Source organism: Mus musculus, chromosome 13 (assembly GCF_000001635.26).
Source record: "Mus musculus strain C57BL/6J chromosome 13, GRCm38.p6 C57BL/6J".
NCBI classification, from domain to species: domain Eukaryota; kingdom Metazoa; phylum Chordata; class Mammalia; order Rodentia; family Muridae; genus Mus; species Mus musculus.
The window spans coordinates 58,739,361-58,763,985 of record NC_000079.6 but is presented as its reverse complement, the minus strand read 5'-3'; the positions used below and the strand labels follow the sequence as shown (position 1 = coordinate 58,763,985).

At 45.7% G+C, this 24,625-nt stretch overlaps 1 long non-coding RNA gene and 1 pseudogene across 1 annotated transcript; one reads left to right on the top strand and one right to left on the bottom strand.

The window, feature by feature from the left end:
- Positions 1-1,674: 1,674 nt before the first annotated feature.
- Positions 1,675-22,912, top strand: 4930455J16Rik (RIKEN cDNA 4930455J16 gene). The gene is made up of 3 exons (NR_045469.1): positions 1,675-1,802; positions 19,648-20,415; positions 22,182-22,912. It is a non-coding gene; the product is annotated as an RIKEN cDNA 4930455J16 gene (long non-coding RNA).
- Positions 6,782-7,475, bottom strand: Rpl13-ps2 (ribosomal protein L13, pseudogene 2; annotated as a pseudogene).
- Positions 22,913-24,625: the final 1,713 nt, after the last annotated feature.

The window sequence follows — 24,625 nt, the reverse complement described above, 5'->3', positions numbered from 1 at the left end:
TCTCCCAGGAATCCCAGGACAGCAGGATGTTGTGCCTTGATGGGATTTTGTGAATTCCCACCCAAGTAGCCCAGTTTTGTAGCGCATCATCAAACGATGACCATATCTTGCCTCCTCCTGCTGCAAGGTTCATGAGGTCTGTGCTCTAGCCATTGTTGTTGGTCACAGCTCACAACAGAGCTGACTGGTAACTGGCTGGCTGCCTCAGGCTAGTGGCTATGAACTGTAGTCATATACAACCTGGCAACCCGTCCACTCACTAACGTAATTTCACAGTAGTACTGAGTGTAAACAGTACTTCAAGAAACCCACTTCTGATGCTCTGTGAGAATATTGTGGACTTCGTGTGCTGACAAAGACTGGGGTCATAGACAGTCGCAGTGCAGGGTCAGAGGTGCTGACAGTGTCATCGGGGTTTGTTACCTGTGTGCTTGTTGTTCTTGTCATCCTAGGGACAGAGCCAGGGACATGCAAGGCAAGTACACTACCACTAATCTATATCCCAGATCCTTCTTATTTTTGTTTTGAGACAGGATCAATTTAGGTTGCCTTTGAATTTGTTATAACATCCAGGCAGGCCTCAAATTTGCAATCGTCTTGCCTCAGCCTCCAAAGTTGTAAGAATGACAACTTAAAAAATAAAAGAGAGGGTCATACTATGTAGCCCTGCCTGGCCTTGAACTCACTATGCAAACCAGACTGGCCCCAAACTCACGTGAATCTACCTGTCTCTGCCTCCCTAGTGGGATTAAAGGATTTTACCATGCCCGACAAACCTGCACTCTTAATCAAAGGAAATAGCTATACTTCAGTTAGAGATTAGTGAAAATATGCATTCCTATGCAAGGTCATGGGCACCCAGAACTCCACACAACCCCAGGTGAGAATCCTGACACATTCTGGATCCCATTTGTGGTAAGTGCTTGGACCTCAGCCAGGCTGAAGACCCAGACACTGGAAACTGTTGCAGGGCAGAGGCGAGGATTCCATAATGTCTCAAAGTCTTTATGAGATTACAAAAAAAGAATTTTAAAAAAGGGACAAACCTCAGGAGTCAGTTCTCTCCTTCCTCTTTGTGGGTCCCCTGGGTTGAACGTAGGTTGTCAGGCAGGGCAACTTGTGCCTTTCCTCACCAAGCTACTGTGCCAGACTTTATAGGTTTGAGAAATTAGGATTGTCCGTGTTCACTTTAGTTCTCTCAGACTTCCTACAGATGATTAGGGAAATCATAAATTAGCGATATCTAGAGTATTGATGAAATTTCCTCCTTGAGGTGAATGGCTGCTTTGTGCTCTGTATATAAGCACAATTAATGGCAGCCTGTGCACATTGTAAGATGTGTCTGTTTTGAAATCATTCCCATAAAGAAGTGGAGTCTAGGTTCCCACCTCCTGATTTTGAAGTAGGCTGATGACTACCTTGAGCAATAGTCACACACTATATGATTGCAAATAATAGTGAATGAGAGATTATAAGAGACTTCTGCCTGTTTGTCAAAACCCTTGCTCTCAGATGCATGGGGCACCATTCAAAATTTTCTAACTATCCTATGAGGAAGCCTGCCACACTATGAGGAAGCCCAAACCAAGTGAGGTTGTCATTAGAACATCTCAGGCAACAGTCCCAACAGTCCCAACGGTCGTCTTTACATAGACGAAGCAGGAAAGATCAGACATTCCATCCTCCGGGTGTTTGTCACAGTTCAGCATCCAAGCTGAATCTCTAGTTACCATGGATGGAGATGACCTTTCCTGGCTATGCTAGCCAGCTTTCTGACCTCAAAAAAAACACCAGCATTTAAGGTGGGTAGGCGTTTTGTGCTGTGAATTTCTGTAGGAGTCTGTTACCAAAACAAAGAAATCAAAAATAAAGTCTAGTGTGGAGCCTGTGAGAAGCTGGCAGAGAGAGCAGTACTCAAGATGCAGGCAGACATGGCAACCAGAAGTCTGGATGGCTGAGCAGAGCATCTTCATTCGGGACTCTATAGGTCATCAAAATCTTCCAAAGCGATGTACCGAACACAGCTCAGGGGACCCAAACCTAAGGGCACATAAAACTTTCTAGGTAATGTGTATGACGTCAGTAAAGTGTAAGGAAACTGTAAGTAAATACTGACCTATGAGCAATAAAGCTACTGGGCCCAAGACAGCCAGCTGTCTGCTGAAGCAGAAACTTAAGGGCTTTTTGGAGAGTTGGTTGTGTTGGATGGATGGTGTTTTGCTAGGACAAACAGGTGAAGAAGTGTTTTCCTGAAGCAGACACAGGTGAAAGGTTATGCTAAAGCAAGCACATGACACGTGATGCAGGATTCTTTGAGAACGGCATGCCTGTATTGGTCCGCCTTACCTTATGTAGTTGAGCTGCATTTGTCAGGACTCCATAGAGAGAAAAACACACACCCCCTCAAAAAAAAAAAAAAAACTTCTAGTGGTGTGCTGTGGCTTCTTGCCACAAATTTGGGCTGATTGACAGAGTGATGTCAGCTGAGACAAACTCATGTGCTGAGGTGAACAAGACACATGGTGAGGCAAGATCGGTGGAGGACAGGTGACATTTGGAGGGAGTGTAAACAGGACTCAAGGGACTGTGAGAGGAGCTTGGCTTGCTTGTATAGCTAAACACTTCTTAGTCTCAAATCTTCTCTGATCTCTGCTTCATGGAGAGAGGCACAGGCAAGGACTGCCCCTGGTGTCCCTGCTCATGTAGCCTGACTGCTCCTGTTAGGTCGTGCCACCCCCAATGCTATCCCAACACTGCCGAACTGGGCTGCTGATATACCTGAGAAGTGGTTTTGAGTGGATTGATCTGCGGCTGCTGACCTGTGAACTGTTGATTTCCTAACAGCATAGATGGGATTTGCTCCAAAGAACCATTTCCTAAACAGGTCCACTTCCCCCATATCCTTTCTTTTCCACCACCTCTGGTGGGTGGTGGGCTAGAAGGGAGGTTAAAGCATCATTTAAAATCGGGTTTGAAAGAATTAAAGTTACAGCCTGCTGACATCCACTTTTCCCTTCCCATGCACAGCCAGTCCTGAGAGTGGTTGCCTGGAAACCTTTCCTGTCTCCTTCAAAACTAAGTGGGGCCATTAACTAGACATGCCAATGAAAGAGCAGCAGATATGACATATGCTACTTCTGAGCCGTGTCAATTATAATGCTGACCTTCACCCCTACTTCCACACCCATCAGTTGTGTATGAAAGTCCAAAGTCCAAGGGCTCCACACACGAGGTAGAATGAGCCCCAATTCTGAATGACTTTGTGGGGGAAGGCCATCTGTCACTCACCATAGATCCCCACATTGGTCTGTCACACAGGTAGGCAATGTGTTTCTGTATATGAGATACTGAATGTTGGAGCAGGTTAGAGTAACAAGCACTTTCCCTAATTACTGCACCAATGACAAAGAGCAACTCACACTTGACCTCAGTGTCATCTGAGTAGTAAACATTAGTTAGTACTATGGGAACCTCAGGCTGGGACAAGGGCTCAGCAGCCAAGAGCACTTATTAGGGGTTGCTCCACACATCTACAGGGTAGCTCACAACAATCTGCAACTCCAATTCCAGGGGACCTAAGCCCTCTTCTACCTTCCATGAGACACTAACATACCTGTAGGCAACCCCCACACACACACACACATAAAAATAAATTAATAAAATCTTTAGAGATTATGGGGATCTACAAGCATCAGTCCCAGCTGGCTGCCACCTGAGGTTTTCTACGTGAGATATGAATGGCAGGTGTATATTTCACTGCCCTCCTTATTTTTAATGGGCAATTCCATCTTTAAAGTCCCTGTGATCACAGATCAAGGACCTTCAAGCCTGTGGCGCTGTTACACCTTGCGCACTCCACATCAAGATTGGCTCTCTCTACGCTCTCTTTTGAACATTACAGGCCAAGAATCTGAATCTTTGAGTTTCCTTCCCCCACACCCAATCCACCTGCTGAAGCCTAGTGACCAGCTGAACAGAACGGAGAGGTAGAAGATTCAGGAGGTAATTTGGTTATGGTCGTCACCCTCTTTTAGGGATCAGTGTATTTAGAAAAGAGGCTGGAGAGATCTGGGGACAGTAGGAAGAGGGCTATGAAGCAGGGAGCCCTTGCTAGACATTGATCTTGTTGGTACCTTGGCCTTGGTTCCCCCCACCCACATATCTTTGAGAAGTCGATTTGACCTTCAATGCATCACCCAGTCTGAAGTATCTGCTTATAAATCTCTCTCTCTCTCTCTCTCTCTCTCTCTCTCTCTCTCTCTCTCTCTTGATCACACACACACACACACACACACACACACACACACACACACACAGATACAGAGCCAATGTCTATTTCAAAAGCCAATCACATCATTCCAAGGTTGCATCTCCTGTCCCATCCTCATCCAACTGCAGCTTCGGACAGTCACCTACCTTTTCACCTTCCATCTCCTAGCAAGTTCCTCCAAAAATCAACCCCAACCTAACGTGCAATGAATGCCCTCCACTCTGCACCCTTGAATCTCCCACGTCCTGCTTTGCTTGAGACCCATGTGCCCTGTGCAACTGAGTGGGTTCTATCAGAGTAGCACAAGAGCAGCCCCGTCAATACCTAAATGGCTTGTGTGACTGTATGAGAATAATAAAGTTATTTATGAACATTGAAATTTGAATTTCAACTATCACATGAGTGTTAATTTGCTTTTGCTTGTTTTTAACGGTTTAAGCCCATAAAGGCCATTCCTTTGCAATTCCATTTTATGTGTATGAGTGTCTGCCTGCACACATGTATTCCACTGTTGGCAGGCCTCATGCCCTCAGAGGCCAGACGGGGTATCAGGTCCTTTGGACCTAGAGTTACAGATGACTGAGAACTGTCATCTGGGTGCTGGGAACCAAACCCAGGTCCTCTACAAAAGTCAGTGCTCTTAATCACTGAAGCATCTCTCCAGAGCCTGGTTTTGTTTTGCTTTGTTTTGTTTTGTTTTGTTTTCTTAATTTGTAACCTAAACAAAATCATTTGGCTTGTTAGACTTGGCCCATGTAGAGATCAATGCATGGCCATGTGACCTAACTCTAATTGTGGCCAATGGGAGCTTTAGGAATGGCTCTCTAGATAATTCTTTCCTACTTAAAAGCAGCTCTGTGAGGAAATTCTTTCTCCTAACGTTGTCCTTCTGTAATGCCTCCTCAGACCATGTATGGCAAGCTTTAACTCCTAGGGGCAGGGAAAAGCAAAGATGTTTGGTCCTTGTTTTCATCGTTAGAAACCACTTGACTCCAGACTTCTTGATGGTGGTAGTGGTGAAATTTCCTCATCATAAACATTACACATAGCACAGCACCTTTCAGGACCAAGTAAAAGGCACTTTGGTGACAGACTTCCTGGATTTAGGTGGCAAAGGAGAACCTGGCATAGAGAAGTTTTAAAAGAACTAGACATTCACCTGCTTTTAAAAAAAAAAAAAGAAAGGTTTATTTATTTTATGTATATGAGTACACTGTAGCTGCCTTCAGACACACCAGAAGAGGACATCAATCCCATTACAGATTTTCGTGAGCCACCATGTGGTTGCTGGGAATCGAACTCAGTACCTCTGAAAAAGAAGTCAGTGCTCTTAACCACTGAGCTATCTCTCCAGCCCCTCACCTGCTTTTTATAACCAGTGCAGCAGCCATTTTTAACCACCACAGTGACAAAATATTTGCCCATGGCTGAGCCAACCACTCCCATCATGCCTCAGAGTCCACCAGAGCCAACTTCACATCTGCTCTGGCAGAGTGTCGAACAACCGGTGATTCCCATGGGAATCCCATACGCCACAGTGAGTAGTGACAACGAAGGGCATCCCTAACTTTAAGCCACTTGGCACTTCCTAACCACCACAGACCCTTGAGGACACCACCTGAGTAGCCACACCACTGTGGTGACTCACAGCTTTACATAGCTTTGCAGACCTGACCAGGTTTGTCAGTTCGGTCCCCAGAAAGGGCTCACTCTCTGTAAGATAAAAAGAAAAGGAACAAAGTGAATGTAAGGGAACCCGCTCAGATCGACTCTTTCAGTGACTGTATCTCAAAATAAGAAAATCCTAACCTGGAAAAGGAGTGCCCAGGAGTCATGTGTACTGCGGCAGTACAGAGGCTGCTGGAGGTAAGCGCGGATTCTTCGTGGTGTGATTGCCTGGTGCCACCTCTGCTCTGGGACCCCAAGCCAGGCAGTCAGGGAGTGACACAGCACATCCTAGATCTGCTTTATAAAAACTGCATGTTTAAGTAGCATGTGGTTTAAGTGCCAAGCATGGGTTTCTAGCAACCTATCCAGGGATACATTGTGGCGATTATGATAAATAATTCACCAGTGTGCAAACACGGAGACTGTAACTATACAAAGGAAGATGATAGGCTGGTGCTGAGTGAGACAGATGTGGGCGGCCACTACTGAATGCATAACTCACCGATGAGACGCCTGGCTTCCTTCTCTTAAGTTACAGTTCATTTTTAAAATTAAATTGAAGTGGATTGTTAAATATTACGTGGTACACTATTGTACATATATGGAAACCTACAAACATATGCATACACATTTAGGTAAGAATAGACATGAAAACATACCCCACAAACACATGTTCATGGACAGGAAGACATGTGCATGCATTGTAGACACACAGACCAAACACACCTTTCTTTCTTTCTTTCCTTCTTTCTTTCTTTCTTTCTTTCTTTCTTTCTTTCTTTCTTTCTTTCTTTCTTTCTCTCTCTCTCTCTCCCCCCCCTCTCTCTCTTTCTTTCTTCCTTCCTTTCTGGAAAATTTATTGCAACTCTCCGTCCATGCAATACTTTTTCTTTTCTACGTCTTGCTCTGCAGCTTCCTTCGCCCTTTTTGTTCGGATGCCAAAGAGGTGGGCATTGCCACAGGCCGTTCAGAGACTGGCAAAAGCCTTAAAGTTCTTCTCTTCTGTGATAACTCTGGCCTTTCCTTTTTGTGCACATCAGATGGGTGTCACAGGTCCTGTCAGCTGGGTGGCCAGCTTAAGTTCTCCCTTCTTCGGAGCAGAAGGCTTCCTGGGGAAAAGTATGTGCTTGAGGCGGTACTCCTTCAGGCACTGCACATTGGCCTACAGTAATTCATTCAGTGGATTTGTCGCCTCCTTGGGTCCACAGAGATGCTGAAGGTGCGAACCATTTTCTTGTGTTCACCAGCCACCCTGAGTTCCTCCAGGCCGAAGCCCCTGCCAGCCCGGACGTTGCTGTGGTATCTAACTGTAGGGCACCTCACGATGGGCCTGATGGGGCCGGAAGCGGGGCGAGGGGCAATGCGCCGGGCTTTTGCTTGCTGGGCTTTGCGCCTGTGGATCTTGCGTGCCGGCTGGTTAAACCAAGTGTCCACTCGCTGCTGCCAATCCTTGTGGAAGTGGGGCTTCAGGATCATGCCATTCCAGCTGGGCGCCATGGCTACCTCCTATACAGGAGAACGGCCAAGCAGAAAGAACACATCCTTTCTTATGTCTCTCAGCACCTACATAAATTTTGTGAACGTTGTCTTTCTTAGAAGAGATAGTAATAGAGGCTCAAAAGTCAAACCACATTCCCATGAAACCTGGCTCTGGCTCTCTGGAGCTATGTGGACTTTGACAAAGCTATTGACTCCTTGACCCTTGACCCTTGGTTGCCTAAGTAAAGGTGGTGGTAGCAGAAGCGCCTCTCTGACAGAATGCAATAGAGCATGAGGGAGGTGTTGCCTATCGCCAGCTTGGTGCGATTTTTCACCTCTCACCCACTTCTCCCTCCCCGTCTCCTTTCCATTCTGTTTTCATTTACCACTAGGCAACCACATACAGTGATCTGGAACAAGATGGGAGACGTTCTCATGCTTTATCTGGATGCTAGTATCAAGACAGCCAAGGAGCTGTGTGTGGCCCGTTCTACCAGGAGCAGTGATAGTGTGTTAGCCCACAGGTGGGAACCTGCTTCCTCCCTGCTCCTCCCTGCAGGCTGACCTACCCGCCTCCTCCCTGCTCAGACATCCAGTCCACAGCAGAGCAGCTGCCTAAGCTGGGCACAGTCTGAGGTGCTCCGCTCTCACGCCTGGGCTCCATCTCCCTCCGGATGGATTCCACGGATGTGTGCTTCCATGAATCAGGGAGAGGAGGTCTGGCTTTGGAAGAGCAAAGCAGCTTTCTACAGAAGGACAACTGAAAATCAAATCTGAAGTTAGCCAGGAGGTGATGGGGGAGGGAGAGGGTGCTCTTACCCTGAGGCCTCCTATTCTGGAGGAAGATGAGAAGGGAGCTAGACTTCCCCTTCTCCAACTCAAGTGGTAGAAAGAACGAGATGACTTGTCCATTTTCAAGCTCTCTCTCTCTCTCTCTCTCTCTCTCTCTCTCTCTCTCTCTCTTTCCCTTTCTCCCCCCCCCCACGTTGGATATATGTGTGCTTGTTTTGTGTGTCTGTGTTCATGTTTCTTCCTGTTCATGTGTGTTTGTCTGTGTGTGTGTGTGTGTGTGTGTGTGTGTGTGTGTGTGTGTGTGTGTATGTGTGTGTGTGTGTGTTTGCACATTCATTTTTAGCTAAACATGTATGTTTATGTGTCTGTGTGTTTGCACATACAAAACCGGCCACTACATTATCTAAGCGAACCCTTTCCTTCCCTTCCTTTCTCCCCCTTTCTCCTTTCTACCTCAGAGCACATTCAGAAAGTTGATCTATTTTTCTATTACTTCATGAACTAAAATTAAAAATAGGTTAAATAATTGCTCTGCCACCTGCAGGCCACATGGAGCCAAGGATAGCTAGGAACACAGACCAACACAAAGTAACAGATTTTCCAACATCTCCAGGGTGAGTGTGTGCGTGTGTGTGTGTGTGTGTGTGTGTGTGTGTGTGAGAGAGAGAGAGAGGGGGGGGGGAAGAGAGAGAGAGGGGAAGAGAGAGAGAGAGGCTTTGTTTTGTAACTTGATCAAGCATTTCTCCAGTGTGATCTCTGTAGATAACAGCACGATGCCTCCAGATAAAAAGGCTAGACATGCCCGTGGACTGAGGAAAAACGCCTGCACCTTAAACAGAACCCTGAAATGAACAGGCTGCTGCAATTGTGCCTTTGTCGGGGTGCTGCTCCATCTGAAAGGTTTGCTCCTTGTAAGCAAAGGCATAGACCAAATAAGTGAACATATTGGTAACAAATAAATATAACACAAACATTATCAAAAATAGATCTCAGAAAGAGGACATGACAGTTCTACTCTTGGGCCTCCTACAGGGCAACAAGGACCACTTCCATCTGAAACAGCCTTGGTACCTTCCGTTTATCTGAGACTTGCTCGGCACTTTCCATCTATCTGAGACTCACTGCCCTTCCTGGGGTTTGCAACCATTTCAAAATGTTTAAGAAACATGGATAGAACATGATTGACATCCCACAGCAAAGTGGCTCCCAATGAAGATAACGGATCTAAGCTCACGAACTCAAGCTGAACCCTCCCAGAAGGAGAGATGGAAAGGTTTGACACAGACATTCATGCACAAGGAGCTACTGATGCCTCCGAGAACAGGGACTTGTGATCCTTTTTACGGACTGACACTCGAAAGCAGGAAGTGTGGGTGACTGTCAGAAAAGATGGCTGCCAGCACATATTTGATTCCCCCGAAGGTTATCCCTATGAGCTCAGATTCATTTGTCCCATGATTGCCAACTGGATGTCCTCATGTCCATGGGGTCTGAGCAGGCCATGAGAGACAGACACATATTCAAAACTGAGAACTGCCACCATCTATCCGTCCACCACCACGGGAAAAGCTTGCCGTGTATCTCAACTGAGGGAGACTTAGTTAAGATGGCCGAGATTGCTTCTCCCAGGCTAGAGACACCTGGGAGAGGATCCTGTGCCTTTGCAGAACATTTTCCGGTGAAGAACGTGGGTACCGGCAAGACAACAGGGAAGTTTGCTCTCATGCATCAAACATGATAACGGAGCTATGGACGGCAAAGGCGGGAGCACTGAAGACACAGTTTAGGAGCGAAATGACGAGCTTGATGTGGTGACCTAAGAGTGATGCTCCGAATCCAGAGTCTGTCTTCAAAACCCTGGCTCAGGCCTGAGCAGCCTAAGAAGTCACAGCACCTAAAGGCCACCATTGCAGGAAGCTGCAACAGAAAGAGAGCATTGGTTCCTGCTGTGACAGATGCCCAAGCTTCCTGTGGATAGCTGTGAAGTTATTTACCCCAAATCTATTCAAATGCAAACTGTTACCCCCTACCCCTCCACTCATACCCTGTTAACCTTTTCTCTATCCTAAACTAGCTCCTTCTGCCTCAACCGAGGTTTGTTCAAGGTTCTAAATTCTTTGCCATACAAAGCCCTAGCATGGTATTTTTTTCACACGGGCCTTCCACAAATATTTGCAGAATGTTCACAAAACATAACATGATTGTTCAGTCAACTGCACGTGTAGATGCTGCAGTGTGATGGAGAAGAAAGGTAGATAGTCGTTCTGGTTCAGCTACACAGGGGCACAGCCTCATAAGGGAAGCAATGACCAGAAAATCGCAAGGCATCAAAACTCAAAGAGGGACTTTGACCCAGCTCTGCATCTAACCTATGAGCTCGGCTACCTACTCAAGCAGGTATTTCAGACACCCAGAAATCAAACCTCAGTGTGATGTCACCTTTGGGGACTGGGACGCATTTCTGGATGTGACTATTGGGGGAAAGAATGTGTTTAATTCAAATACACCATCGAGTCTGTCATCCCTACCGTCTTACGTGACAATTTTGATATGAAAGGGAGGGAGAAGGGAGGAAGGGGGAAGGTAGGACAACATTTAGCTGAGGAATCCTCACAGACACTATTTCAGGGCTGGGGCCCACTGTCCAGTGGGCAGCCAGGCGGTGCCTCACATCTTAGGTGGCCTTTAGGACAGGTTAATCTGCCACCCAAACAGACTCTTCTCAGTTGAGGGATCTGAAAAGCCAGGAGCTCTATTCCATCCTAAACAGGCTCTTCAGAGGACAGGAGAAGGCCACCTCAATGTCGACCTGGGCTGGACCTTCAGTGACCATGAGAAGAGGGTGCCGAGCTGAGCCTGGTACAAAGCTACCAGCCAAGAAGGACAGACTTCCTGAGGGCAGAAGAGAGGGACAGAGGGGCAGAGTTTCCAGTGTCTCAAAGCTTGGTCTGCTTTCACATAATATTTTCCCCTCCAATTAAACATCCATTTCTTTTCAAAGGAAACCTAATTTAAACAATGTGTTACTGTAATTAAATAAAGAACTCAGAGATACAAACAGCAACATTCTTGTCTGAAATTAAATCTTTCCTGGCTCCTAGGCCTGCCAGGGAATTTTTTTTTAAGAAAAAAGATCTGCAGGGCCTTCAAGCTAAGCTTTCGGAAAAAAAAAAAAAAAAGAAAAGAAAAAGAAAAAGAAAAAGAAAAAGAAAAGAAAAGTAATCAGGAATTCGTGGTCAGGATGTGTTGCACCAGGTCTGTGTAGACGGGGCTCCCATCTCTCCACAGTCATGCCAACTGCATGCATCCATCAGGCAAGGATGCTTCTGAGAAGGTGTGAGAGGCTCCTCACTCACAGAGAGCACACAGCGCCACACATCACATTTGCCCGAGAAGGGCACCACGCTGGTCTGGAAATCCTAAAGGGCAGTAAATGCCACAGGAAATCTTTTCTGGGTATTCCAGTTTGCATCTGTCCATTCCCGGCAATGCAGCATTCCAGCCGCTGACAACCAAAAGGATCGACAGAGGGGTTTCTGCTGGGATGATACAAAGCTTTAAACAGAAACACAACAGAATGAGGATACTTGGAGCAAACTGAAATGATGACCTTCTCAACGGCGAAGAGCTATCTAACGTCTGAGAGAGGACGGGACAGACTGCCCTCCTCGCACCAGAACAGGCCTGCATACTTTCTGGGTTACGGTAATAACTGAATAAATACCGAGACATTTGCCACAGGCTCAACCGAGGGCAAAGAACCCACACTTGTGACTGTTTCCAATTATGTTTAAGAGCCTAATGGGTCTACCACAGACAGAGCCACCACCCAAATTCTGTCAACTTGGAGGCAGAGGAGACTCAGGCAGAAGAGGAGCTAAGACTGCAAAGTGCTTCAGCGATAAGCACGGTCCTATTTTCTCTGCCTGATAGTTGGTGTCCTTCGGCCCACACAAGGCAGTGCCAATGCTGACCAACACCTGGTACATCTTCCTTTTATTTGGCTCCATGCTAAAAATGCAAGTCGTTGAGAACTACTACTCATAAGACTAAGGTCTTATTCCATCACTTCTCCCTCGTCAGGGGACGTCTCATGCCCTGATGGTCCTAGAGGCTCAGGAAGGACAGGAAAGCACAATACCTCCTACCTGTGGGACTACCAATCATATCCCAGGAAGATGATCCAAGATCATACACAAGTGCATCTTACCAGTGGCCCTCACCGTCATATCCCAGATACTCCAAGGTCACGAGAAAGAAATCCAGACAAACGAAGTTATCAGTCAAGAACAGAGTGTGGAAAACGGGCAAGGGTAGACAGAGTAAGAGGCTCAGAGAAGACAATTTTCTAACAGAATAAAGTCTGACTACTGAGAGCCTGTCAACATATTCAGTTGCAAGGCAAAGTACATAGCAACAGTCATGACAGGAACAGCAGCGAGAATTAGTAACACTTACAAAGCATCTAATACATTATGCCGCTTACCACACATCTTAACATAGACACAGCTACATCGCCTTTGGCAGCTGAGAAAAATCCAAGTGTAAAGGGCTTGAGGAAATTGGCCAAGGTTGCCCTGCTATCAAGACAAAGAGCTAAGAGTCAGACAGTATGGCTCCACCATCAGCAAGCCAGGAGGCATTTGAGGACCTGCTGCCCTACAAGAGCCCGTGTTTTGCATCACTCGAAGGCTACTTTGAGGCTCAGAAATTACCCTACACATAATGGCAGGATTACCTCCAAAGAAGGCAGCTTTCTATCTTGAGTGTGGACTTGCCTGTTATCCCTAGCATGGAAGATCCTAGAAGTCCAGAACCAACAATGCTGAGGACCACAAACCCAGGACATTTCTTTCCTAGGCGTCCATGGGTAGAAGGATGCCTATGTTCCTTCCTGGCCCTTACATAACAGGATGAAACCCCCTTCTTACATTCATAACATCTGGACATTTTCCATCCTGGAGTCAGCATTAACTAGCAGTGCTTTCATTGGAAAGTCAAATGGAGGAATATTTTCAGGCATTAATTTAGAAGTAAGTGGGAAAGTTGGCCATGAAAGAGAAAAAAAAATCTCATAAAATGTTTCATTAGAAAGGCATTTCAAGCACTGTAAATGTTCACACTTTGAACACCCCATCTGAACATGTGATGGTTTCCGAATAGCGTGGTTAAAGGGGTCTTCTCACCAAAAGAGATTGTAAGAAAGACCTGGGTGTTGCTTGCTCTGTGGGAAGAACGAGGGACTATCTAACCAACCCAAGGTGAACGATTCCTCTAAGTGAATAACCACATTTCTAACCTAAGCATGTCATGCCATTTGTTTAATACACTCAATGCCTTATTATTATCCCACAGTCCAAAACAGATCATGTTAGAGTCTTGACATACAGACAGACACCATGAAATGCATGTAGCTTCATGTAGCATGCATTCTGATGGCCAAGACAGACATTAAATGAGGACACGATTGTAGAATGTGATTAACAGCATAGGAGAAATACATAGTATATATAATCATAGATGACAGTGGGACACCAAGCTATTTACAGATGGGCACCTAAGGATGGGGAAGTTAGAGAGGAGAATCAATCCCTGAACAAAGCCAGAGGGAAATAATCCAGGCAAATGGAGTCAGCAAGAAACAGAAACTCAGTGTCTGGAACTCAGTAAGGGGGGGAAGAAACAGAATAAGGTTTAACAAAGTTACCATAGTTAGAGTCTGAAATGTTCCCCATGTATTGAAGTCTTTTTCCTTGTTTGGTGTTATGGAGACTGAGAATCAATGCCATTAGAAAGAGACTGCTGCATGGTCTCTTTGCCAATGAGCACATTCTCTTAAAGGGGGAGTACTGCTATCTGGCAGTTTCCTATGAATTCAAACATTCTACCCTGCATAGAGGCTCATTAAGATTCAGGAAGTAAACAAGTCATGCCTCAGGAAGGCCCTGAAACCTAGAGGATTACTGTGGTCCCTCCCTCCCCACTGTTAAATGAGCAGTAATGGCAGCTAAGGAAAGGAGACCCCCAGCCTGTCCAGCTGCCTGGGCATTGGAAAGAGAGCTCTATGGCTGTAGTCTTGGTAATCACCACTCAAGCTAGAATGGGATTTTCAGTGATGAAACTGCTTTTGACTAATCCATGCTTCCCATAAGTAACTATAGTGGTTTGAACAAAATGTCACCCATAGGCTCTTCTCTTTGAATACTTGGTCCCTACTTGGTCCTGGTAGGGGATGTTATGGAACCTTTAGGAGGTATAACCTTGCTGGAGGAAGTATGTCACTTAGGCTGGACTTTGAGTTTGTAACCTTGACCCACTTTCTTGCTCCCTTGCTTTCTGTGTGTGGTTGAAGAAATGATCTTTCAGCTTCTTGCTCTTGTTGCTTGCTGCCATGCCATCCCACCATGATGCCCGGCTCCCTCTGGAAACAGGGAACTTCAAAGAGTAAATCTAAAGGTGTGGGGGGCGGGATAAGAAGCCAAGAAAGAGAAGTTGATCCCTAAAGATGCTGCTAAATTGCCTGTGAAACTGGACTGAGAGGCTCAAGAGGAGAATCGGAAGGGACCAGTGGATGTTGGTTGGTTGGTTGGCTGGTTGGTTGGTTGGTTGGCTTTGTTGTTTCAGACAGGGTTTCTCCGTATAGCCTTGGCTGTCCTGGAACTCAATCTATAGACCAGGATGGCCTCAAACTCAGAGATCCACCTGCCTCTGCCTCCTGAGTGCTAGGATTAAATGTATGTGCCAACACCACCTGCTGTATCTGTTGAATTTGTCAGCACAAAACCCTGGTAACTCTGACCAGAATAATTCCAATGAAAGAAGAAGATTGAAAAAATAAACAAATAAAAAGCAATGGGCCTGGAAGGATGAATGGAAGTGATATGGACTTGAAATAGAGATTGTGGACAAATATTCTAATTCACATTGTAAAGTACCGTAAACTAGGTAGTTTAGACACAGTAGAAATGGATTTTTTCCCATCCTAAAGGCTGAGGAGTTCAAGATCAAGTGGCTGGCAGAGACAGAAACTCCGTCCTCATCCATGGGACCTCCTTGCTTCACACTCATATTGTTACACGAACACCCCTTTTAAAAGGGCGCTAGCCTCATCCACAAAGGGTTATCTTCCATGACCCAGACTCAGGAAGGCTCCATATGCCAACATTCTAAGCTGTCATATCAGTAATTGGGTTTCAATGTGAATTTTGGAAGAGCATAAACATGTGACCATGGGTGGGGGTGGGAGGGAAACCATGGGAAAGAAGTTTGTTAATCAAAGACTTCAAATTTTTCATTTCTTTTCTTATGCTTCTGTTTTGTAAATGTACTTGGGTTTTTTGTTGGTTTGTTTTCTTTTGTTTTAGGAAGAGCTGTGAGGGTGCGAACACATAGTGCAGGAGAGGTTCTGGAAATGGGGAGAGAATGGGGCGGGGATAAGAAAGGAGAGAAACCAGGGCAACAAGTCCCACAGAGGGCAAAGATGTCCACAGTAGCAGAGACAAAAATGAGTATATAAAGCAGACACGATCCTTCCACTGCTGTGGAGGGAAGGCTGAGAAGTCAGGCCAGGTAGAAGCCCCTCTGCTATGACTCCTTTTGAAAAACCTGGAGTTTCCCATCTTCTCAGGGGCCTCTCTTAGCTGAGTTAACTTTCGGAAGACACAACTAACACTCACTTCATTGGCCACTTGGGCCTGGTTGTGAGTTGGGCAGAAGGACAAGGGCTTTTATTGAAAGTAGATAAATAACTAGAGAAGTGAGACATAAGCCCTCCACAGACACACACAACCTAGCACATAGTACGGCCAAAATCAAGTGCAACGATTATCTCATGCTAACGTTGTGTTTTACAGAAGCTAAGGGATAAGAAGAAAGCAGCTGGCAGAGGGGCTAGAAATAGAAACGCTGTATGATGGAAATTTTGAAACTAACCCTTCAGTGCTGATTTAAAGCAACAGATGACTTACATTTCCCTACACTGCCAGAGAAACAGGGCCTTGGGTTTGGACGCAAAGATAGAATCTTCAGCTTAGCAATTATCAAATGAAATATGGCTCTGACCTAAAGTCTAGACGTCACCTATGAATATAGATAGAAACAATCTTCTATGCTGAGAGCGTTTAAAGGTCAGCCGTTGTTCGGTTGTTGAATTATGTGCTCTTATGTTGTGCTATGAAAATAAGCTGGACATTCGTTTTGAGGTATCAGAGAATCTGGGTCTTTGCCTGTATCTGTGGTATGTAATGTCTCTCATTCATGTTATCCTTTAAAATTATTTTTCTAAATCCCCATTAACTTGATCAAGCAAGTTATACCACTCACCCAAAAACAAATGGAGATGCTTTAGTCAGGAAAACTCTATGACAGAAGTGTCTCTGGGGTTGCAGAAGGGGCCTGAAAAGCCCCGGCTAGGTGCTGCTGGTATTGAGTAATGATCCAACTGTTCTTGAGTTTGTTTCTCGGTTGCTCACATGCTATGATAAGACATTGACCAAATGTAGCCTGGGGAAGGACAGGGGTCATTTGTCTTACAGGTCACAGTCCATCACAAGGGGAAGCCAAGGCAGGTACTCAAGACAGGAACTGAAGCAGAGACCATGGAGAATCACTGCCTACTGGTTTGCTCTGCCCCGGGGTAGCAATGCCCACAGTGGGCTGGGTCTCTTTGTAATACTTAAAGAGTTGTAGCATGTGGGCATAAGAAGCTAGTCCGTTAAGGTTAAAAGAAGTTGTGGGAAGTCTTGATGCCTTGGGTTAGTGAGTGTGAGGTGGTGCTTTAAAAACATTCCTTCAGAAAATAAGGAGGAAGGCACCTACAGTCCTATAGCAGTTCCAGCCAGCCAGCCATGTTAGCAGCCTTGTGGTAAAAAAGCCCATTGAGCCTGGCCTTTCCCAGGAATAACTGACCATGGACCTTAGCAATACACATTCCCATATCGTATCTATCCTGTTGTGTCAGAGAGCTGCCCTACCACACACATCATGGGAATGAAGGAACCATCCTCTCTAGGGCCAGTTGCCTGCTTCCTCCTGGGGGTTGACTCAGGAGAAAATACAGAGATGCAATGGAGAGTCATCCAAATGGCCCTGCTGCAGGAACAAGATCCAGTGTTCATAGCCATTGCCATGTCAAGGAAGGGTCTTGCAGGTGAGGCTGCTGCTGTTTCCGCCAGGCCATTCTCAGACCAAGATTTCATCTCTGATTCTCAGAGCCATCTCTTCTCACTTTCTCAACCTGATATCCGGGTTCTGTGTGAAGAGTTTGTGTGGAGAGCTTTTGGTACCCTTATAGAAATTGGGCAGGTACTTGTCACTGGGCTCAAGGAAGTAGGCTCAGATAAGAATATTCACATTTGGGCTGATGCAAGGATCAAGGTGAATGCAGCCAAGGGATGAGTGACTTCCCTTTTGTCTTGGTAATCCTGAGAAGCCCCCAGATCCAGTGACTCTAGGACTTCCATTGCTTTGTTTGATTACTACCTGGTGTGATCTCTTTGTTCTTTGCCTTGTTTAGTCACTTTGCCTTTGATCTAAGCACTGACCCTGTCCTCACTGGCTGGAGTCATGTTATAATGTTGCCTAATTGTCTTTTTCTTTTCAATCCTCACTCCTGCCCTTGAGACCCAGTTGACTGACTGAGCTGGCTTGGTCAAGTTTGCATCAGCAAACCCTCGTTGTCTTCATTCGGGTGTCCACAGTCAGCTCGTACATCTATGGATGAGAACATTCTAGAATTCATCCTTTAGCACGTGTCAGAGGTGGCATTTAGAAGAAGCGCTTTGGAACATGCAGCCTCTGGTGCACCAATGCAGCCAGGTACATCAGACGCCAGCTACTGAGATTCCTGCGCCCTGACTGCCATGGTGCTGACATAGTAACACAATTCACTGCTAGGTAATGAGCTAACCTAGACCCAAGCAGCACAGAAAGGCTTTCATCCTGAACCTTACCTCCAGATCATCTGATAACTGATGCATTTATAATAACTCACCCCACTTCCTCCAGTGTAAGCAGGGTCCTTTCCCCAGCCCACCCTACACAATCACTTAGTACTTTCTCTGTTGTTAGAAACAATCCACTCTTTGTGCTAAAACAATCACCTTGTGTCCATTATGTCATTCACACAAAGCTTAAAGAAATAAACGTTTTTTTGCAAAACATACACTCAACCAAAGGACAAATTACAATCATGAGTTTTAAAATGCGGAGATTCAAAAGAAAATATACCTGATAAATTTTTGTGGAGAGCAAAACCCAAGTTCAACAGATCTCTCTCTCTCTCTCTCTCTCTCTCTCTCTCTCTCTCTCTCTCTCTCTCTCTTTTAAGGAAATGAGAATCTACCAATGTTAATGGCAAGAAATAATATCTTTATTCTCATCTTCTGATTGGTGAGAACACACACACACAGGTTTTATCTAAATACAAGAGGCAATAGCACAAGGGTAAACACTTCTTCCCAGTGCACTTGACATGTGGACTGCTGTTTAAAACAAGCAACCACCAAATGTGAGAAGTCACATAGTGTCAACTAACCATCCAGGGCCAGTTTTCCTTGTTGAGGAGAATGATCCCATGTCCTCAGTAACTGAGGACAACTTTAATTTATGAGCTATGCACTGTCCTCAATAGACATTAGTAACTTAACTTATCCTCCCTATAAGAAAAGATACACAGCCAAGAAGGCACACCTTTAATCCCAGCACTCAGGAGGCAGAGGTAGGCAGATCTCTGAGTTTGAGGCCAGCCTGGTCTACAGACTGAGTTCCAGGATAACCAAGGCTACATAAAGGAGAAAACCTGTCTTGAAAAACCAAAAAGAAGAAGAAGAAGGAGGAGGAGGAGGAGGAGGAGGAGGAGGAGGAGGAGGGAGAGGAGGAGGAAGGAAGGAAGGAAGGAAGGAAGGAAGGAAGGAAGGAAGAAAGAAAGAAAGAAAGAAAGAAAGAAAGAAAGAAAGAAAGAAAGAAAGAAAGAAAGAAAGAAAGAGGGAGGAAAGGAAAGGGAAGGGAAGGGAAGGGAAGGGAAGGGAAGGGAAGGGAAGGGAAGGGAAGGGAAGGGAAGGGAAGGGAAGGGAAGGGAAGGGAAGGGAAGGGAAGGGAAGGGAAGGGAAGGGAAGGGAAAGGAAGGAAAGGAAAGGAAAGGAAAGGAAAGGAAAGGAAAGGAAAGGAAAGGAAAGGAAAGGAAAGGAAAGGAAAGGAAAGGAAAGGAAAGGAGAAAAGAAAAGAAAAGAAAAGAAAAGATGGGTTTTTTGATACTATACTACTTATCAAAAAGTTCTTAGCAAAATTTCAGTAAACTTAGTAATTTTTTTAACTTTACAGTCAACTATAAGGGACAGAAGAATTTGGCTTATTTGGAGAGAGTATATTTTGAGATATTAATTAATATGTCCTCTCTTTTTTTTTTTCCTCTACTTTTTGATCCTCTCTTTTGGACACAGATATTGAGGGTCAGAAAAATATCAAGAACAGGCAGCTGATTCTCAGGTGTCAAGCTCAAAATCAGCAAGAATCGGGTAGCAGATGCAGAAGTCTGACTGGGAGCGAGATCCCTCTCCCCTCTCCACCACGCACTAGGAGTGGATACTAAAGCCAGAGGAAGGCTGACAACATGAGGTGTTTCACAAAGGACAACAGGACGACAAGAGCTACCCTCATCATACAGAGATCAAAAAGTAACCAGACGACATGAGAGCCCTTCCCAACTCCAGCTAAGTGTCAGTGAGAAGGGACAAGTCGCAGCAGGGCTTTTCCCTGAGTTTGTGTGGAAGGAACAAGAACCGTTCTCTCTATCAGGAACAACAGATAACCAGAGCCAGAAAGAACACTTCTGTTATCAGAATGATGCTCTACCACACACATCTATCTGATCTTGACCACTAGAATGAAGCTCACCCTCACTGTCAAGTGCCAGGTTTGAGAGCAGGGCATCCGAACTGGCCTTTCAATCCTAGGGCCCTCTTCCCTACTGTTTCCAAACCAACTAAGCCAAAACTGTAGTTCTGGTGAGGCTGTTGAGAAGACTCAGAGGTTAAAAGTACTTGCTGCTCTATGGAGGACTCAGGTTCAGTTCCCAACACCCATATGATCGCTCATGATCATCTACAACTCCTGTTGCAGTGACTCTAGTGCCCTCTTCTGGCCTCTACAGGCTTCTGCATGCCCGTGGTGCATATAAACTCATACAGGAGAATACACATATACATAAAGTAAGTATCAGATGGACATGTGGTAGAAGCCTTTAATCCAAGCAAACCGAGATATAAAGGCAGGTGGGGTGGATCTCTGTGAGTTTGAGGCCAGCCTACTCTAAACAATGAATTCCAGGCCAGTCACAGCTACATAATGATTCTCCCTCCCTCCTTTCCCCTCCCTCCATCCCTCCCTCTCTGTTTCTATCTCTGTCTCTCTCTGTCTCTTTCTCTATGCGTGTATATCTGTCTGTCTGTCTCCTTCCTCTCTCCCTCCCTTCCTTCTCCTCTCCTCTCCTCTCCTCTCTCCTTTCTCTCCTCTCTCTTTCTCTCTCTCTCTCTCTCTCTCTCTCTCTCTCTCACACACACACACACACAACACACACACCAAATAATAGATTTAAGAAACTGAAAGTTTTCCTTATTTATCTTACCTGGAAAAAGCTAAACAGTTAAGAAGTACCAAAAAAAAAAAAATGCATTGATAGCTAGACTTTAAAAAAAAAAAAAAAAAGGTGGGGGAAGGGGGAGCCTGCCGCGGCATGACACTTCGTGGGTGCTAGATGCTCGTTTATGAATATGTGCACTGTTAATCAACAGGCTCTTTGTGGTTGCAGTAACAGAAATGTGATTAGACAGGGAGCTCAGAAGGAAAGATGGGCCTGGTAGAGTCCTGGGAAGGTACATCCCAGAAAAGGCACAAGCAGCCAGCTTCCAGGGCAGAGGTATCCCAGCCATGCAGCTTCACGTTTTCCTTCTTCTGCAGAGGTTCATACACCCACAAGCACCATAGCCAAGGCTCACCACAACCTGGAGAGACTGGGGAAGGCCTGCTTGTACAGGCTTGCTTGTGCAAGTGTGTATGAGCTGCCCATCCAGGACCACCAAGTGTGGCCAGAGGGTAGATAGTACAGTATGGTGGTGACCCTCTTGATCACTGTGTTCTTGCTATGTACAAAAGAGGGGTCAAGCAATAGGTTGTTGTGTATACGATCCCAAAGGCAAAGGATTAATGAGAGAACCAGGAAAGGTTAAAAGTAGGCCACGAAAGGGCTATGTGGCTATAAAGATAACCACCCTTTATCTGCACTGTAACCTGATACCCTGGTCATCATGGGTTAGTAAGAAAATGTCCATGGCTCTTGTGTCTCTTGCCTCTATAAAGCTGTTGCATATGCTACCTAGGAAACAGCAAGACTCTAGACTCCAAACTATATCTCCGGTCACTAGATAGTGGTATGCTAAACCAGGGGAAACCTTTGCTCTGCTTTCCTCAGATGTCTGGATACACAGGGATTACTTCTGCACCCATGAAGCCCACCTGCCAGCTCTCACGCTCCTCAGAGTGAAGTCACATTGAGGGAAAGAGATGGTTAGTGAGGGAGAGAAGAGATGCAGGGATACTGGTCAGGAGGCAAGGTGAGGGTTCTGTGACATTGGCATGAGAGACAAAGGTCCTAGCCCAGGTGCCTCAAGTTGTCCTTTGACCCTGGAACTCCCAAGCCTTCTTAGAACCTCAAAGCCCAGTCCTCGATGGACGCTAAGCTGATTGAGGTGGGGACAGAGGCAACAAGCCCAACTGTTGACCTCATGTCCTTGTGGGTAACACTGCAGACAATTGTATAGCAAATGGAGATATTCTCTCTCTCTCTCTCTCTCTCTCTCTCTCTCTCTCTCTCTCTCTCTCTCTCCCTCCCTCCCTCCCTCCCTCCCTCCCCTCCCTCCCTCTCTCTCCCTCATTCTTGCTCTGTTCCTTCTTTATAAAAACAAGTTAACCTACACAGGTGGAAAGATGAATAAATTAAAAGGCACCACAGAGATAAGAGACAAAGAAATGAGAAACAACCTTTTCGATCTTTGGTACGGTGAAATCTGCTAACTGCCCAGCTTCCACTCGCACAGGCTGGTATTTCATGATCACCCCTGAGTTATGGATATAAAAACACTGGTAAGAGGAGAAATATTTTTGAGCCTTTTACATAAAACCTCCACGACTTTAGCACCATGCGATGAAGTAGAAGTGTGGGTCCCACGGTGATTAACCAGATTTTATAGGCAATGTTTCAAACAAGCACCAGGCTGTGTGTCTTCAGCTATTGTTGGGATGATTTCATTAGGTTCTCTGATAAATAATGCAGGCTCTAATGATGCATTTCCTCTTTAAAAAAAAAAAACCCACAATGGAAACTCCATTTCATAAAGCAAAGAAGAACTATGGCATCTGTTTAATTTTTATTACTTTTAAATTAATCCGTAAGGTCTTAAGAAGTGGATACCGACTTGAAAGGGGAGAATAAAAGGGAGGGGAAAGGTTTACCTGTTTAAAAGGTGAACTCATGCCCCGGTGAGTGGAAAATGGATCTAGGTCAATAGCCAGCATGGAAGCCCCACCTTCCTCCATCGAGCTCTTTCCAGATCACAAAAGGAAAGCGGTCCTGCCAAATTAAAACTCTCCATAACAATAAACCCTGATTTAATGCAGTCATTATTTTTCCATTAAATCTGAATATCATCTAATGCATGGATGTTATTTTAAACCTACTACACTAATGCAAACCCAGCATTCCTTATAAATCAGACCTAAATGCTCAGTCAGTTGTCATTACTGCGCTTGACAATCACAGGACCCCGTCCCCAAGGGCACCGCCCCTCAAGCCCTGCCTCCACACATGGGAGGAAGGGACAGAGATGCATTTAATCTCGGGTGGAGAGACACTTGCGAGAGTGCACAGCCAGAGTCAGTAACGCCCTGGAGCTCTCTGCCTAATTTGGTTCAACATAATCCTTGCTTCTCCAGACCACATGAGGCTGGGAACAGTTCGAACTTGGCATTTAAAACATTGGGGAAATAGAACCTTCTTCGAGGGCTTAAAGCAGAGAAGAGCTGATGGAGGAGATTGAGCCCACTGGGAAAGATGTATATGGAAGAGCTGAGAGACTGAACAGGAGACGATACAAGCCAAAGAGGAGTAACCACAAGCAGCACTGCGACCATGGGCAGCTCTGAGACCACAGGTAGCTCTGTGACCATGGCCAGTTCTGTAACCATGGCCAGTTCTGTGACCATGGGCAGCTCTGAGACCACAGGCAGTTCTGCAACCATGGGCAGTTCTGTAACCACAGGCAGTTCTGCAACCATGGGCAGCTCTGTGACCATGGGCAGCTCTGTGACCATGGGCAGCTCTGTGACCATGGGCAGCTCTGTGACCATGGGCAGCTCTGTGACCATGGGCAGTTCTGTAACCACGGACAGCTCTGTGACCACAGGCAGTTCTGTGACCATGGGCAGCTCTGCCCCTTGGCTGGAGACACAGAGAGAAGAGCAAGTGGCACCAGGAACCATGGGCAAGTGATGTTGACAGATAGGGGAAGCACATCAGGCATTCATAGACTCAGAAGAGGCTTGAACAATGGTAATAACGTAATGGTAATGGTGTTTAGCCAGGCAGTGGTGGTGCCTTGAAGCCATACCTCAACCCCTCCTGTTACCTGGCTGATGTGACTATCTGCATCCTGCCTTTTATTATCTTTGTTCAAACATGATGAGACCCTAGGCACTCATTCCAAAGGGGCAGGCAAACCCCACGTAAGCCAGCTCTAGTGATGCCTCCCTTCTCTGAAGTCTTGCTGCAGGTGACATTGGCAGTCAAAGCTAGGTTGCCTGTCGCCTTTTCCTCTTTGATGATGGGTCTCCCCATGTGGACTTTAAAGTCCTCCTTGAAGTCAGACATGTGATCAAACATGTTGTGAGGTCTACTTGGTATAGGCTGCCCAGTGGCTAATCAAATCTGTGCTTTTTACTTTACTATGAGGCTCTGACTCCCTTTTTACCTTTGATTCAGACAATTCAAGATATTTCATAAAATTACTTTTCTTGTACTGACAGGATGTAGAGACAGTGTGAGGAAACCCATTACTTTGAACTCTAATCTAAGAAATCAGTAATATAAGAATAGATGTGTTTCACCTTGTATTCCAACAGGGTTAGAAGCCACAGCTCCTGTCCAGTGCAATGGGTTGCCCAGCTCCTTCCATTTGTGGTTGGTGAGATTGGCAGAGTAGGGGTTCGGGGTTATATGTATGGTAGATTGGACTGGGTGGGTTATTTAAATGGAAGGTGGGGAGACAAAAAGTTGAGGTGGGTGGGAGGAGCCCCGGGAGAGAAGTAGTGGGTGAGTCTGATTAAAACACACTCTAGGCATATATGAAATTCTTAAAGAGTTAATAA